Below are 16,410 nucleotides of genomic sequence, written 5' to 3'. Positions count from 1 at the left end.
TTAAGGGGGATTTGACAGTAATTGCAACAGTGAATCAACTTAATTATTACCTGCTTCAAAGAGAGCTAACCTGATGTTATAATCTAACCTTTCCTACTTCTAAAATGAGAGATTAAAGAAGTATATGTAGCATTTAAGAATTAAATCTGTTGAGATAGAATTATATTAATATACTTTTCATATACATTTTTTTATATGTGTGTATAGTTACAAAGCAGCAGAACGAAGAGCACCATCAGCTGACAAACTGCAGATTCGCTCTCTTCGTTCAGAAAATAAACAGAACCGAGTCTGCACCAGAGACGAGCCAGCTTCTCTGTTATTTGCTGCAAGCATGGGGACCTATCAAAAGACCGTCGCTATAAAACGCTATGACACACACAAGCCTAGTTCCTTGAAAGGCCTTGTAAAGGGGTGTGATGAATGTATTGTCTTCCTGTGGTTAATTTTAAGCAAACTATTCAGAAATATGTTTAAGGCAGGCTGTAAAGCTGCACAAGTGAAAAGCTGCTTGAGGACTTCGCAGCCCTGCTGTACATCACACTGGTGGGGCTGCTGTGTGACCCCTTAAAGAATAATATGCAGCATTGGGGGTTCCAGTGTTACACAGCACAGAAGAGATTCTCCTTTGTCCAAAAATGCTTTACTGACTTGCCCTGGAACAAAAAGAAGCTTCTTTCAATGTCTTCCAGTCGCTTTGAAACTGGAACCTTGGCTAGAGAGCTGCACGATTACAAAGCAGCCACATCCAGACCTCCAGGTGCTCTCTTACCCTGCCCGTTTATGAATAAACACCTGGGAGAAAGCACCCTAATATAACATCGGTCTCACCAATTCCAGCACAGTCAAGCCAGCATTTTATCAGGTATATCAAAACCCCACCCCACTCCTCCAGGGTCTGTCAACTGAGCCTGTACCTACAAATATCCCTTTTCCTTGTGTTTTCAGAGCTTTTGCGATGTGTTACCTGAGATCAGAGGGTTGCGGATCCAAACTGTTCTCAGAACTCTTCCCCAGTGCTGTAGCTGATCAGTACATGCAGCGCCACATCCACAGAGGTGCAATAATAAAGCACCAGCTTTGAAAAAAGAGAGAAATGGGCATTATTATCATTATGAGAACTTGCCACAGCAACTTTCCCATGGAATTCATCTTCAAAACTGACTAAATTCACTTCAATTCTTCCCTGACAATGGGTTTGAGGGACTGACTCTTGCATGCCCTTCCAATAAATTTGCCATTGTTTACTTCTTGTGATGTTGTGAAACAATAAATTAGAACTTGTTTGTTTTTTCATGTTCTGGCCCATAACATGCTACTATTAATAACTAATTTTTAATATCATAGGCCCCAGTTTTCAGGGAGTTATGAAGCTGCAAATGTGAATCAGACAAATAGGTTAAAGATGCCACCTGCCATGGATATGTAATTTAGCTGCACGCCAAGAACAAAGTCTGAAATTGCATTAAGCCAAAACCATCTAATCTTTAGGACACATATTCTTAGAAGATTACAGCTGTTGAATCTGCCTGTAAAGTAAACTTGAAAGTTTGCCAGGCTTTGAAAAGTGTTGTACAGTAAAAATCGTAGAAAAAGCCAATTCAGCTTGGCAGTACTAAAAAAAAACCCAAATCATTCTACTGCTGGCCTTGTGATTGTAAATTAAGAATAAACATCTGACTTGCAGGGGAAAGCAGGCTGTGATTCTTTTTAAGCACAGACAACATAATCTCTCTGTCAGTAATTACACTGGCAAATTGTGGAAGCCTCAGGGTACCCGGCAACTCATCCTGAGACATGTGCCCTGAGTGCATTGTACCTTACCCGGTAGAATCATAGAATCCTAGAATCATTTCAGTTGGAAGAGACCCTCATGATCACTGAGTCTTACCATAACCTAACCTAACTCTGCCACTAAACCATGTCCCTAGGAACCTCATCTAAATACGTTTTAAACTCCTCCAGGGATGGTGACTCCACCACTGCCCTGGGCAGCCTGTTCCAATGCCTGACAGCCCTTTCCATGAAGAATTTTTTCGTAATATCCAATCTGAACCTCCCCTGGTACTGAAGCTTTTACTTGAGATGCCCCTTCCTGAAGCCACAGGGAGATTTTCTTCTATATCTATTATTCAGTAAAGGGTAAGATACTTTAGGCTCAGCTTCTTTCATAGGATACACAAGCCAAACACTTCCGACCTATCCTCCATGAGAGGTGCATTTCTCTTGTTCTTAGTGAGCTGGCCCTTTGCAAAGTCAGGAACGATGCACTCCTGGGAGGAGAATACCCTTGGACCAGCTGCTTATGATCATTAACCGCCTTCAGCTGCTGTGGACAATCAGCATTTAAATATCCAGTTAAAGTGTTAGTTGCATCCTGTAACTCTGGTGGCAGTCAGTCCTGTTTGGTGTGTGTCTGATATGGGGGTGTAGTGGGTGTGAGGTGGTCAGAGCCCTGTTCCTGTGCATCCCCCTCCTGGAAGCTGCTTGAGCACAACATGAGCCAAGTACATGTTATGAGGTACCAGGGGCTGTTGTTCTGTGGCAACAGTGGCTCTCTGCTCATCTGTAAGTTGAGGAAATGGCAGACTTTAAATAACAGATTTTTGCTGATGCCTTTTGCTATTTTTACAATGCATTTTAAAATAAATGAGAGATTAACACAGAAAAAAGTACTTAAGGTGCATGCTCAGTAACTATTTTTTCATAACATTTTAATGGATTCAGGGTTGAGCTCCACTAAAATTTGGATTTATTAGAAACGCTCCATGCATTTCAATGGAGTTTTTTCTCATGAATCTAGATATTTTACATTATTTCAAGAGAGCTGACCCTCTGATTCATTAGAAATGCTATAATATAACCAATGGAGCATTTCTAATGATTCTGGTTTTACAGCAAATCCAAGGGTCAGCTGTACTGAAAACAATAGTGCTAACCTCTAGGTTTATTAGAAAAAATGCTTTGTGTCTCAATGGAGCATTTCTAATAAATCAGATAAATAGGGATCTCCCACAAAAATGCTCTACTGGTGAAGTAGACAAATGGATTTGTTGTTATTGGGATCTTTTTTTAAAAAAAAAAAAGTTTAATATACATACTTGTTGCTTATTCTAGTGTAATCCTGTCCTGTCTAGAGTTTAGGCCTTGACCATTAACATCTTGGTAAATATTCCTCATGACGTCATCAGGCTGAGAAATAAGCTTTGCCGTCTCAAACTGTTGAGCATCTTTCACTTCACTGAAGACGGCTCTGCGGCAGGGCAGCCTTGCGGGGTGCGGGAGCTGTCGTTGCCAGGCTGGGTTCAGGGGTTTGCTGCTGGGATGGGTCCCTTTGCTGCTTCTGCAACAGAAACTGGGAGAAAGGGTGAATGGTAAAACAGCTCAGGAGTGGGTATCACCATTGATATCACCACTGGGGGTGCACATGACATTTAGCTGTAGCAACTGGCACTGAGATTTTTAGATCTGTAAACTATTTAAAAAAAACAATCAAACACAAAAAACCAAAACCAACCAAACAAAAAAATAACCTCCCAAGTTTTTCCAATTTCACATGAAAAAATGCCATGGAATGCAGAGGCCAAAGAAGGTAAACACAGTAACTCTCACATACCATCCCAACATGCCTCTTTCCGCTGTCCAAAGTCCACTTCAGTGTCATACTGTGCAGAAGTTACAGCTTCTGGGCTGGACCATTCTCAACTGGAACCGCTTTCCTCCTCGTGTGCCTGTGTACCAGTGAGGGTTCGTACATACGCACAGGCTCTTTGGAGGGTTCTGGGAGCATTTTCTGTGCACGGGGAGGCCAGGTGGCCCACGGCAGGAGCCGCAGCGCAAGCCTGGCCCGAGCTCCCCTCTGCATCTCCGCTCTTTCTCAGCGAGAGATTCCACATCGCGGTGCCAGCAGGAATGGGAATCACAGACCTGCACTGATGAACTCGTGTTGATCCAGTCGAGGAGGAGTAAATGCCTCTGCTGTGAAACCTAAAAAAAAAAGCAGCCTTGGTAAGCTGAGACAAAGCCTCCTGTTTAAGAGGAAAGGCCAATGAGATAATTTCAATGACTCAAGATTTGGTTAGAATGTTCCATATTTACTGAGTATATTCTGTACTGTCCAGATATTTCCCCATGGTTCAAATGCCGTACATAAACCACAGTCACTGCATTTGGATTCCCTGTTCCCTCTGCATTAATTGCAGTCCTTGGCTCCAAGCCAGTCTCAGATTGCACAGTTCCCTTCCCTCAACTCCCCAGCAACTTCGAGAAATCTGCTGACCCGTTTCTCTGAAAACTAGAAAATAAAACATTCTGCAGTGGTGACAAATCCACAAAACCAGAAACTCCGCTTTCAAAATGATCGGTGTGTCTGAGTGGGTCTCTTTTTTTTTTTCTTATCAAGTTAGAGGACTTTACCCAGTAGTGAAAACTGAGAAAGTCACAATGGAATCAAACAAAAGGAGTTTTACCTATGGGATGCTGGATGTCTGCCCATCAGCGTGGTGCTTGAATGTAGGATTGTTTTGTTGCCTGAGTGTGGGAAGATGCTGAATCTCTCCACTCAAGTTACAGAGAGTCCTTCCTAAGGCTCAGGTGTGTGTGGCCACCACCAATTCCCGTGGTTGTGGTTTCTCCCTGTACGCATGTTCACGCTGCCAGCACCGTTGTCCTCTAAATGATAAGCAAGTTCTCTAGCAAAAACTACAGGTCGGGGGGATTAGAGTAAAACCAGCGATGGGATTTCAAGGTTTTTCCTACCCAGAGGCTCTGGCAATATCACCACCAGGCATCCTCCTCCCCCCGGCCGCTGGGATGAGCTCCAGCAGTTCATCATGTCAGGCGCTGAGGCTGGGGCCTCTGGCTGTCAGAGCCAGGATTTCATCTCGGGCTCCCTAAGGCCATATCGAGAGCCTAAAATGTTCATTTACGTTTCTTATTGTCTGGCCAAATCTGTGTGTGCTTAGAAAAGATTGGGAAGTTTAAAGGCTGATCCGTGATTATCGTGGTCTAGAAATTTACTTGGCATTTTTAAAAGTTAAATACATTTATTATTATAAACAGCAATGCCTTTGTCAACTCCTAGTTATTCTACATAAACTGTTTATATATGAAATGTTTCCTTCTGTGATGGTACTTCCCGAGATCAGTCTCTCATTACATTTTTGCAAAGTAGCTCAATTAAAGATAAATATCATTATATAGGTCTAATTCGCAGATACATCTGTAAAGATGTATGTAGTGCACAAGTACTTATGCATATGGGAATTTGCATCTCGGTTTATCAGATTTTATGTATGTTTATATGCTGAAGACAGTATTCCTAAAATAATCAGTATGGGCATATGTGTTTATAACGTGTAGATTCATGTGCTTTATATATATGCAATGTATGTGCAGCCATAACTTAATCTGCTGTTCAGAATTTATACCAGCTTTCCACATGAGCTCTTTTAAACAACGTTAATTGTTTCAGAACCAGAATCACTGATGATAACTCTTTTAGGAATTGTCATGTTGTCTATAAATATTTAGCGACTGGATTGTATTTGCCAATGTATTCCTGTATTACAGATGAAAAGGTAGCATCTGCTGAAATTAAAAGTGGCCACATTTTCACTGTAGCTTAATTAAATGCCAAAATTTATCTACATTAACAACAAAGTGGTGAAATTTATTGATCAATTCACATGATATAAGTTGACAAATGGCCCGAGCAATTTCCATAATTTTCTACACGTGTTAAACTTTGTAATGAAAAAGAAAAGAAAAAAAAAAAAAGGAATACTATATTAAGATGAGATGTGAAATGAAAGGGGGATTTAGTGAGGGTGCCCCGGGGCAGGGAGCTGTGTGTGCCCTGGCCAGGCTGGAGCTGTGTACAGATGGGCCTTTGACAGTCCTCCAGCTGTTCTCCTAATTGTCCATTAAGTGTTCTATTGATTCTCTGATTCCAAGTACATGTCTTTCAGCTCAAGCTATCGTGTGAAGTGGCAGACACATTCCTCCTAGAATGACAGAGCTGCTTGAAACCTAAAAATGTGGGCTGCCAGTTTCAATTGAGGAGCCCGCTTTCAAAGGACGGGGCTTGCTTAGAGGAGCTTTGTAATAGCTGCTTAGATTTTTCGTTGCTAAACTTTTAGCATCAATCAATTAAAGTAGCAGCAGCATGAAAAGTTTTAATTCCTTGTTAGGCATTACGGATTGCACCTGGCTGATAAAGGGCTGCCTGAGGATACCGGGGCCCAATAATAAGGATTAGATTTTGTTCAGCTTAATGTAGTTGTTTGGGGTTTTTTTTCTCCCTCTTTTTTTTTTCTCAGCCTCCTGACATGTGTAATGATCTTCTCATTTGATTTGCAAGTTCACTTTTAGCATTTTTTTAAAGGGAGATCATCTGCAATTCCAGATTATGCCAGTCAGAAGCCTGTTTAAAATCATCTTCCTTTAATCTGAAGAGTGAAAGATAAGATGCGGATCTGTTGCAAGGACCATAAATCTTCAAAGAAACAAATAGCCATAGATAAAACTGTAAAAGTTATTTAGTTCTCTTCCGAAAGAGGTTTATTAATCTAAAATTTCCAGTCCATTGTGTCACGATTTGGTTATCGCTCTGTATCTCATTTCTTGCAATTGTATAAGCCTTGTGTATCAAGCAAAGAGATGAGAGCCTCAGAGCTTAAAGCTGATCACTTGCATTCAGATATATCACTAGAGCTAGGAATAAAAAAAAATACATTGAAACATAAAAAATAGCCAGCTGAGCAGAGATTGGGACTGTGCATGAGTTCTTACTCAGAATGTTTCCTCTTATTTACCTAAGATGTATATGAAGTGATTTTATTATTAAATTTAAACTGAATTTTAAATTCTTGTTTGTCTTTTTAAAGCATAATTCCTGGTAGAAAGAACACAAACAAACTGTTTATAGCCTTACTACTTGGGAACAATCCACAGTAGCTGTGCACAAAATGAGCTTTTCCCATATACCATCAGTTCTATTTGCCTCTGTATTTTTCTTTTTAAAAATCCCCATCTTTTAGATGAGACATGAAACTGTTTCTGATAAAGCTTAAAATAAGGAGAATTACTTCTCTTCAGGAAGACTTTTGTCCTTTATAGTTAATGAAAAGCCACTCTCCTGTGAATGTTTAAGATCTGCTTATTCTTTACTCATCCCTCCTCCTATCATTGCCTGTGTTAGTTTTTGCACCACAGGTACCTTTGCAGGGTTTTATTTCCGATAACCTCTACCTCGGGATCCCCGTTGGTGGTGGTTCCGTGGTCACATTCACCAGCGCGGTGGCTAACAGATGACTTGGGCCTATCAATCAAATTAGTTACAGTCTTTTAATTTAAACAAGAAGCTTGCTGATTTGAACAGAATTAGATTTTTTTTAACCTTAACCTATTTGTCTTTGGGACATCGAATTTACAAGCAGCAGCAAGGTTTAATCCTAAGAAGTAATGGCACTAACTAGATGGGGATTCCAAGAATACAAATAAAATTTCTAGTCAAGCATCAAAGGTAAACAGAGGGAAAAAGAAAAAAAAAAAAAGGAGAAAAAAAAAGGAAGAAAAAAAAAAGAAAAGGGTACGTAAGGGGAGGCATTTGACATTTTATAACCAGAGTTTCTCTCCCTAGTTCATAAAAAAGAATATGTGTCAAATTAAAGAAGTAGTGTAGGAAGCTGTAGAATACGTTACAAGGTGCCTTTTTTCATTTTAGGAATGTAAGTTTTGAGTGTGAGACATGGGAGCAGCCACAAAAAGCCCCTTGCATGAAGGAGACAGTAAGCCACACATTTGTTTTCACCATCTAAAGGGGAAACTGAAGAGCACCTTTAATACAATAAGCCATATATTGACAACTGCAAAACATTTTGTAAATCTACTTTGATTCCAGTGCTTTCAATTACACCGTTAGCCAGTTTTTTAAAAAGATTTTTAGAAGCTTTCAACTGTAGACTTTTGTCTCGTTGAATGAACTTCAGCTACACTAAATTTTAAGTAAATTTGTGATGACTGAGCAATATACATTGGCTGAGCTAGAATCCAATAACCCACAGGACAAATTAATTTTCAACAAAAAGGGCAGAAACCTCAAGTGCCATGAGTATATGGAATCTCAGTCTATCTCTCTGGAGCCATTTTTGCAAATCACTACAGCTATTCATAATCTAAATCAGTCTCCTTTAGCAGCAGAAAGATCTTTTTTCATGACAAAACAGAAGATGACATTCATTAGTGCCTAACTTGCATAAGCTACCTTAAATTTATTGGTGCTCTTATACTTATCTTGGTAAGAATTCCTTTGTCTACAGCTATAGGAAAATTCCGGACGTGCTACTTAAAAATATAAATTGTCACTTTTATCAGAACTTTTGGCAGTTTACTTTATTTTAGAAGTAAAACTGGTGGTTAAGGTTTTAAGACTTCCAATGGGCGTTGTTTCAATCATGGTTAATATGCACCCAGGATAGCAATACCAATATAAGTGAGCCGTTGTACAAAAATCCAGAGAACTGTCGCTGCCTACAGCACCAGGTGCTAACTTTTCCCTCTATTTTAAGTACAACTTACAGCATTACGGAAGAATCCTATGATCTATGCATGGATTCAGGGTGGAAAGACAAACCCTTGGCCGGGGTGGTTAGTGGATCGCTACAGAATTGTCTGGACAGTGTCTCCTCCTCTGATGGACCATTTCTCACACAGAAGGTCTACCAGGCCATACCGATCCACATGCAAATAGCATATATCCTACAGAAACAGTGGAGTCTGATTATTATAAAAATGCACATTCAAGTCAGTATATAGGAAATAAAATATAAATGGATTTGCTTTAATGTGATGCAAGTGAATACTGGTCTTCATCCACCTGTTTTATAAACTCCATTTCTTGTCTTGGGTACAGACTGTTAATTCTTAAATGCCTTTAGCTTGATGTCTGCCACTTGAGATACAACTGCAGGAAGTATTGTGACCTAAAGATTGACATACATGTCATTTGTACAAGTGCTCCTTATTTCTTCATGCAGAAAAAAGTGGAATAAGCATTTGTGGCAGCATTTGTTAAAGCCTGGATAAAGCTAAATGATCACAGAGTCGTTCTAGCCTCAAAACATAGGAACATGCTTTCAATTACAATTTATTTTGTAGGGTGAAAGTGGACAGGGATGTCTGAATGACAAATGAGAAAGAGAAAATAATGAGAATGTCAGTGGCGATGCCTGCTTTTCCTTTTGGGTGGAATCACTTCTTGTGGTAGGTCCTACATTGTCACCAGGAGATGGTAAATCTATCCTAACACAAGCAGTGGGCACTGAGGCTTCAGAAGGTGCTGACGCGATCTCAGCTACAACTGCTGTTCTAGAGCTATAATATGTAAGTGCCAAATGCCCACAGAACTGCTGTGCTGCTCAAAGTGCTTTCTGGATTCTGTTTCTGTTTCCATTGCTGAGAACAACCCTGAAAAGTAAGTTCCGAAATCCTTCCAGCCCAAGACAACGGAAGAAGCACTTTCCACAGTGTTGCAGAGGCTGTTCTGATCCTTATTTCTCCCAATGAGTTCAGATCCTGGCAGCTGTTTGGGAGCAAATACAGCTCTGTCTTTGTAACTTCTAGGGGATGGACCAACACTGCTTGGGTCCCAAAAGAAATTGCACCGTAATACATTCCAAAAGTCCTTGTTTTCAGTTACTCTCAGTTGTTGTCATAATCTTTTGCAATTATTTTTCTTTAACTAGGAAATTTCCAGGAAAAATATAGATTCATAATTTTGGATCTGTTGCGGGCTGTTTTAATAGGTAAATTAGACTAATATCTAGCTACAGGAAACATATCAGAATGAACATTATCTTTATGTATCTGTATCTTTAGAAAATCAGACTAAAAGAAAAAAAAAATTACTTATAAAAGAATCCTACCAACAGCATAATATCTGCTGTATCCATTCATCAAGCATAGACCCTGTTGCAGATGGAGTAAGAATGTTCAGATTCAGGGCTGGAAAATGGAACAGAGATTTTGTGGTGTAGATGGGAAAACTCTTATGAACTGTTTTGCACATTTTTCCCCAAAATTTGAGTAAAAGTTCAGGTGAGCCCTTATTTTGGGCTATCTTTCTTCGGAGAAAAGGCAGCTGCGTAATTCTAGTTTTATCGCCTCCATGCTGTTCCCAGCTTTGCCTCAGTGGATGACCTTGGCCAGTCATTTCCTTTCTATAAAGTGGCAATTGGGCTATTTACTCCCTTCCCATAGGTGCTAGGAAGCTTAATTAATATCTGCTTTGAGATCCTCAAAAGGTGCTAAAGTGTTACTATATACTAAAAACAATCTTTGTAGCTCTAAACATAGAAGAGAAAAGGGACTATTAAGTAGCTGTCAGTTTGGAAGGTGCTGTATGAAGCGTATAGGGTGAGTGTATAATGTATTGCCTCTGTTCAGAGCAGAGACCTTTCTGCAATGACCCTTCTGCATGACTCTCATCTCTGTAAAACAGTTTTCCCATCCAAGCCCCAAACACCATCCAGTCTATTTTCTTCAGGAAACAGGGGAGAACCCTTGCAACAGAAGATGAGCATCACTTTAGGGGAAGGAACACAACTTGCCCCCTGAGACCTGAACGTGGAACAGAAATCCTGTTGCAGGAGCTTCCTTGGTGCTCCTGCACACCTTGGATGTGCAATCTGCAGGTTTTTATCAAGCCATATTGATTGATGAAATACGGATGGCTATGCAGCAGTGCCCCAGCGCAGCTCAGCCATGCTCTGCGGTTCGCTCACCTGAAGAATGTGGATGACACTCATGGTTAGTCAAGAGAAGCTGCCAAGCATCCTCTGATATATAGTACAGAGACTGCAGCGCAAAGAACTTGTAAGAAGAACAAAATCAAGTTCTTGGCCTCCAGGCATTACCATGTATCTCAAACCACCCTTCAAAGAAAGTTATTACACTGGAGTGAGAGCAGATCAAATCAGACTGTAATGTTTACTTATTATTGTCAGTTTTCAAACTGCAACCTGTGCTTTCACTGAGCAATTTGTCCTTCGATTTGAAGCTGATTGAGAGCAGAACAAAATGGCTCAATTATAAAGTTACCATAGCTGGATCTCTTTAAAAGTGAGCCTATCTTAATATCAGCTCTGCCTCGTTCTGAGGAAATCTCTTCTGTAATTTGGCAATCGTCTCAGGATGGTCCTGAGGGGGTAGCATAAAATAAGAAGGCAATTCACTTCCATCAGGCTTCTGGGTTTGCAGCTTAAGCTGATGGTATTGAAATGAAGGTGAGATTTGTTTAAACCTCTTCTGGAGTGAAGCTGTTTCCAGGTGCTGCCATATCTCAGCGTGGAGCGGCAGCAGGGAGGGGGGACGGAGTTTGGATGCAGGCAGGATGAGATGATCCGTACAAAAATTCTGCATGTTCTCCTGGAGAATGGTGAGGTTCTTGAAAATTGCAATTAGAGTGATCCAAAGTGTTCTCTTTGGAGGATGAGAACTGTATATTCTTAGGAAAAAAAAAATTAAAAGCTCTACGAATGGAGGCAAACTATGCAAAGTTTTGTGCCCACAAAGCCACTCAGGCTGCCAAGCACAGCCCCAGATGGAGGGCTCAGGATCATCCCCTTTCCTGAGGGAGCTGCCACTGCCTACTGTCCCTTTGGGCATCCAGGAGTGTCACTTCTAGTAGCCAAGATGGCAGCAAGATTCCTGAAGAGAAAGCTAACAGACATACGGAAGCATGGAATTGTTAGAGAGCAAGTACTGCAATGAATGCCACAGAAACCTGGCTTTTAGCCACTGCATGTACTTGCCATTGAATTTTTGCAGCCTTTAGACAAGTGAGGTAGCCCACACTGCCCATTCGCTCTCTTCTTCCAAAAGATTTGGGCAAGTGACTAAAAGCATTAATTAAAAATTTAATAAAAGCATTAATAAAAAAATTAAAATTTAATCAAAGCATTAATAAAAGAAAGTTGTTTCATCTCCAACATTTATGTTAACCTACAACAGAGCTCAAGTATTTCCCAAACATTGAATACTTCAAATACTGCAGCAAGAAAAGAAGGATTTAGCTTAGGAGGGTGCTTGGTACATAGACAGAGTCTAGGAAAGCACTGAGGTAATTCTGTCTTCGGTGCTACAAACTCAAGACTACTGAGCTTGGACTTGAAGTGGCTCTTCTGACCACCAAAATCGTCCCTTTTGGTTAAAGATGAGCCTTCTAAGCTGCAAAAGCTGGTGCTGGGCTGCCAAGCTAATACAATGACACACTGTGCACTGCACGTGCTGCTGCAGGACGGGGGATACAGACTTTGGGGACTGTGGTGTCTGTCAACCTTTCCCTTCGAATCATCGTGTTTTTGGGGGTTATGTTGCTTCCTCCACATTTGGAAGTGGTTGTTCCTCATCTCTGGCACAAGAGTGGCATCAGAGTGAAACGATTGCTCTGCTGTTTGCAGGATTTGCGATGACAGGGCTTTTGCCTACTAAAGGTTTGTTTTTTTCTGTCTCTCTCTTTATGCTACATCTGCTTACTTTGTCTCCCACTTTCTCCCAAGACTTCTCAAAGCCTTCAGAATCAAGGGATTGAGTATTACAAATTAATTTAAAAAAACCCCAAACACACACACACACACAAAACCACACCAAAAACCCCAACAAAACAAACAAAAAACCAAAGTGAAACAAAACAATAAAAACCCCACCACACATACCAACATCAAGCCATGAAAATTCAGTGCCCAGGCTCCTCCATGCTGTGTCTCATCGGAATTACACAAGAGCGCAACTGCAGTTTAGTTCTGGGTTTAGCTAAACCTTGCCAGCTTAAAATAAAGATCAAGCCATTATAATAACAATTTTTGACTGTGTCATTTTCCTAAGTAACATGGAGAGAAAAATACAAAGCCCGGAGTGAACATCAGAAAAATCAGATGATATTAAAGTACGCAAAGAGATAAAGGCTTTGGCAAGAAATACTTTGTGTGTGACCCAGTCTGTGTGTTACCTTCACACGTTTATTTTTTTTTACACTGCCCTGTGAGAACATCTAGAACTTGACATTAGATGTAAACCAAACCTTGGCAGAGAGGTGAGCATTTGCAAAAAGAAAAATAATCCTTTGAACTTGTGACCATGGTTAATGTGCACATTTCCTTACACTTCACGAGTGGTGGATGAGAGGTCTGATTAAACATGAAACAAAAAGAGCTTGCAAGTAGCACTGTTTACTAACATTTCAATTTCTATGCCTCATTTATTAGACTTAGAATAAAAAGGTTAGAGGGGTGTTTGGGATTGTCTTTAACCTTGATGATATTTCCACTGAAGCAGCATAATGGCTCTTAATTGCTTAAGTGAAGAGAACATGTTGACATGTCCTTCTTTGTGCTTAAAGCCCTGTGCCTAAACCATTATGCTAATTCAAGCATTATATACACCAAAGTATTTATGGGACTGACACAAGTGATGTTGCAGGTAAAGGGCTGTGAAATGGTCTGTAAACAGAGAGAATTGATTCCGGGCCCAAAGCGATGCTGTTAAAGTCACAGACATTGAACAGCCAGCCCTACAATTTCTATCCAGATTGTCAGCCTGGGTCAGGCGGTGGCAGCAGGGCTGTCAGCAGAGATCAGCTGGGTGGCTTTAATCACATGGAAACCAACCGCAGAAACGCAAATTAACATGGAAGCAATACAGACTTGACTGTGTCTCCTTGGTTTTTTGGTTGTGTGGGTTTTTTTGGTTTTTGTCCCCCCCCCCGCCCCCGCCGCTGTGCGCAGCAGTTTTGGTCACAGAATACTCAGTTGTAACATTTGCTAAAACATTTAGGTGTTAAAAAAAAAATCAGCAGTATGTACTCGTTACTGCATTTTTGCCAGTCAGGAGAGCAGCACTGCAGTTTGAAGGGATCACAAAGAATATGTACGTCGTGTGAATTTCTGTACAAAAATAAATAGTCCAGTCAGGGGGTTGCATGTGCTTATCCAATATTATTCGTATTTTCCTCTTTGAGTCTAAGGCACACAGTGCAGTTTTATGTTACGCTGAAATAATGCATGATCTTGCTTGTTTTATTACTAGTAACCCCTAGTTTTTGGCACTGAATAGGATTTTGCAAAAAAATCCTTTAAACCTTGCATCTAATTTATTGTTTGCATTTTACTAATTTTAGACAACTAAATGATCAATCCTGCTTTTATTTCTTCTTTTTTTTTAATTTTTGGCTGTGGAGTACTAGGACTGATACTTTTCTGTTCGGTTTTAAAACGATGCAGAGTAATGTGTTAGCCTCTGTATTTTTCTTATACACTCAGAACAGACATTTGACTGATTTTGATTTTTTAAATGTCATGAGAACAGTATCATTCGTCCCAGATGTCATGTGTAAAATGTAAACCTCAGAGGGAAAACTTCTATTCGTAGTAGTCTATAAAACATTATCATACTTTGGTGATTATTTAAATGACAAAATAATTTAAGTAAATACCAATTAACAGTTTTCATAACAACTCTTTTTGTAAATAAAATAAAATAAATGTTTACCTTGAATTTACTTGAGTGTCCCTTGAAGATGATACTTCAATAAAAGAGAAATTTGAGATTCAACGGACCTGACTATAGACAAAAATCTAAAAAAATATGGAATAGTTGTACCTATTTCTTCACAGCAGAAAAGCCATGTATTTTCCAGCAAAGCATACCTTGGTCACGCATCAGTATTTTTTTCTTTTTTCCACTCTGGGATATTTTTGATTTAATGTCATTTTATAGATTGCTGCATTGCTAAAAGAATTACACTGCAAAAACATTACCTGACCATGCTACTCAAAAAGACTTCGGAATTATGCATCTGAGATGAGCATACCCATTGAGATTACCAGTATATTCACTGTATTCTGACATTTCTTGGATCAAAGACATAATATCATAACAAAATATTTGATGAGTGTGAAGAGAAGTATTTTTTAGTTTAGATGTTGGAACAGCAGAAGGTGCTGGGGCCATTTAACCCCAGGAATTCCCTTCAGTTGTGAAGCGAGTAATTTTGCAATATTCAGAAAAGTCAAATAAATGGATGAAGGACTTGTAATAACTGAAGGGAAGCGTAGTTACATTAAGAGACTGGAATAGGATGCAGGACCCAAAGTGGTATCAAAGATTGCCTTTGTGAATTTGAGCAAGACACTTAATCTAAATCTCACTTTTCAATCTGTAAAATGGGACTGACAGTATTTCCTCTCCTATTGAGATAGCTGGACAGACAGGGATCAGCCCAGCTCCTCGGCCAGTGGGTCCTCCCTCCTCTTACTACCATTCAAATATCCGTACGTGGCTGTTAAACTACTCACAAATATATATGTATCACCCAAAACAGCCTACTTGGAAAATGCGTTTCCAAAACATGACAGAAGATATTTTTGGCTGTGTTTATACTAAATGGCAGTATGTTCATTCCCTTTAAAATGCTGTGAGGTTATTTAAGATTTATATGTTTACTGAGTGGTCACTATCAGGTTGAAAAATGATATGTATTATCTTCAAAAGCAAATTTTCTTGCCTGGTATGATCAACAGCCCTTGAACTGTAAGAATTCTACCAGACTAAAATATGTTGCAACATTTCTTTAACTTACTTACTTTCTGTTTTTCTCTTACCTTGGGAAATGAAAACACAATAGTCTGCCTCACATTCACTTCTCAACATTTTGAATTTCAGGTGGTTTTAGCTTTTCTTGCCAGTGTAAGATGCCAAATGGGGAAATGAAGACTCCTATAAAACAAAACAGTATAAACTGACGGAAATTCTTCAAAAATAATTCGTTCAGGTCCATTGTTTTTTAAAACAATACCATAGTTGTCTGATTTTACACTTATAATTACATGATATGGACTACGGTAACCCATCATGTGACAAATCAGTAAGGTCTTCAGTTTCCCTTTTTAATTGTGCTGTGGTTCAAGGTAACAGTGTGGTGGCAATGCGAGATTCCCAGGTGCTGAAAATGACACTCAGTGAGCTGCAGGAGGCATAGGGGTCCATCCACTGCTCCACTGGACTTTTTTCCCTGAATGAATCACTTTCAGGGAAATGCTTTGGTCCAGGAGCTGAATGAAACACAGTTGATGAATGAGTGGAGAACTGAAGGTCTGCAAAAACCCCTCCAAACTGATCTGTGCATTCCTATCCTAGAGGGAGAACTCAGGAGAAAAGGGTTCCAGGAAGAATCACAGAATCGTAGCATCATTTTGGTTGGAAGAGACCCTCAAGATCATCGAGTCCAACCACAACCTGACTCTGGCAATAAGCCATGTTCCTAAGAACCTCATCTCCGTGTCTGTTAAACCCCTCCAGGGATGGTGACTTCCCTGGGCAGCCTGTTCCAGTGCCTGACAGCCCCTTCCACTT

The sequence above is a fragment of the Patagioenas fasciata genome, chromosome 6, assembly GCF_037038585.1.
Source record: "Patagioenas fasciata isolate bPatFas1 chromosome 6, bPatFas1.hap1, whole genome shotgun sequence".
Lineage (NCBI taxonomy): Eukaryota > Metazoa > Chordata > Aves > Columbiformes > Columbidae > Patagioenas > Patagioenas fasciata.
This window is presented reverse-complemented; position numbering follows the sequence as displayed.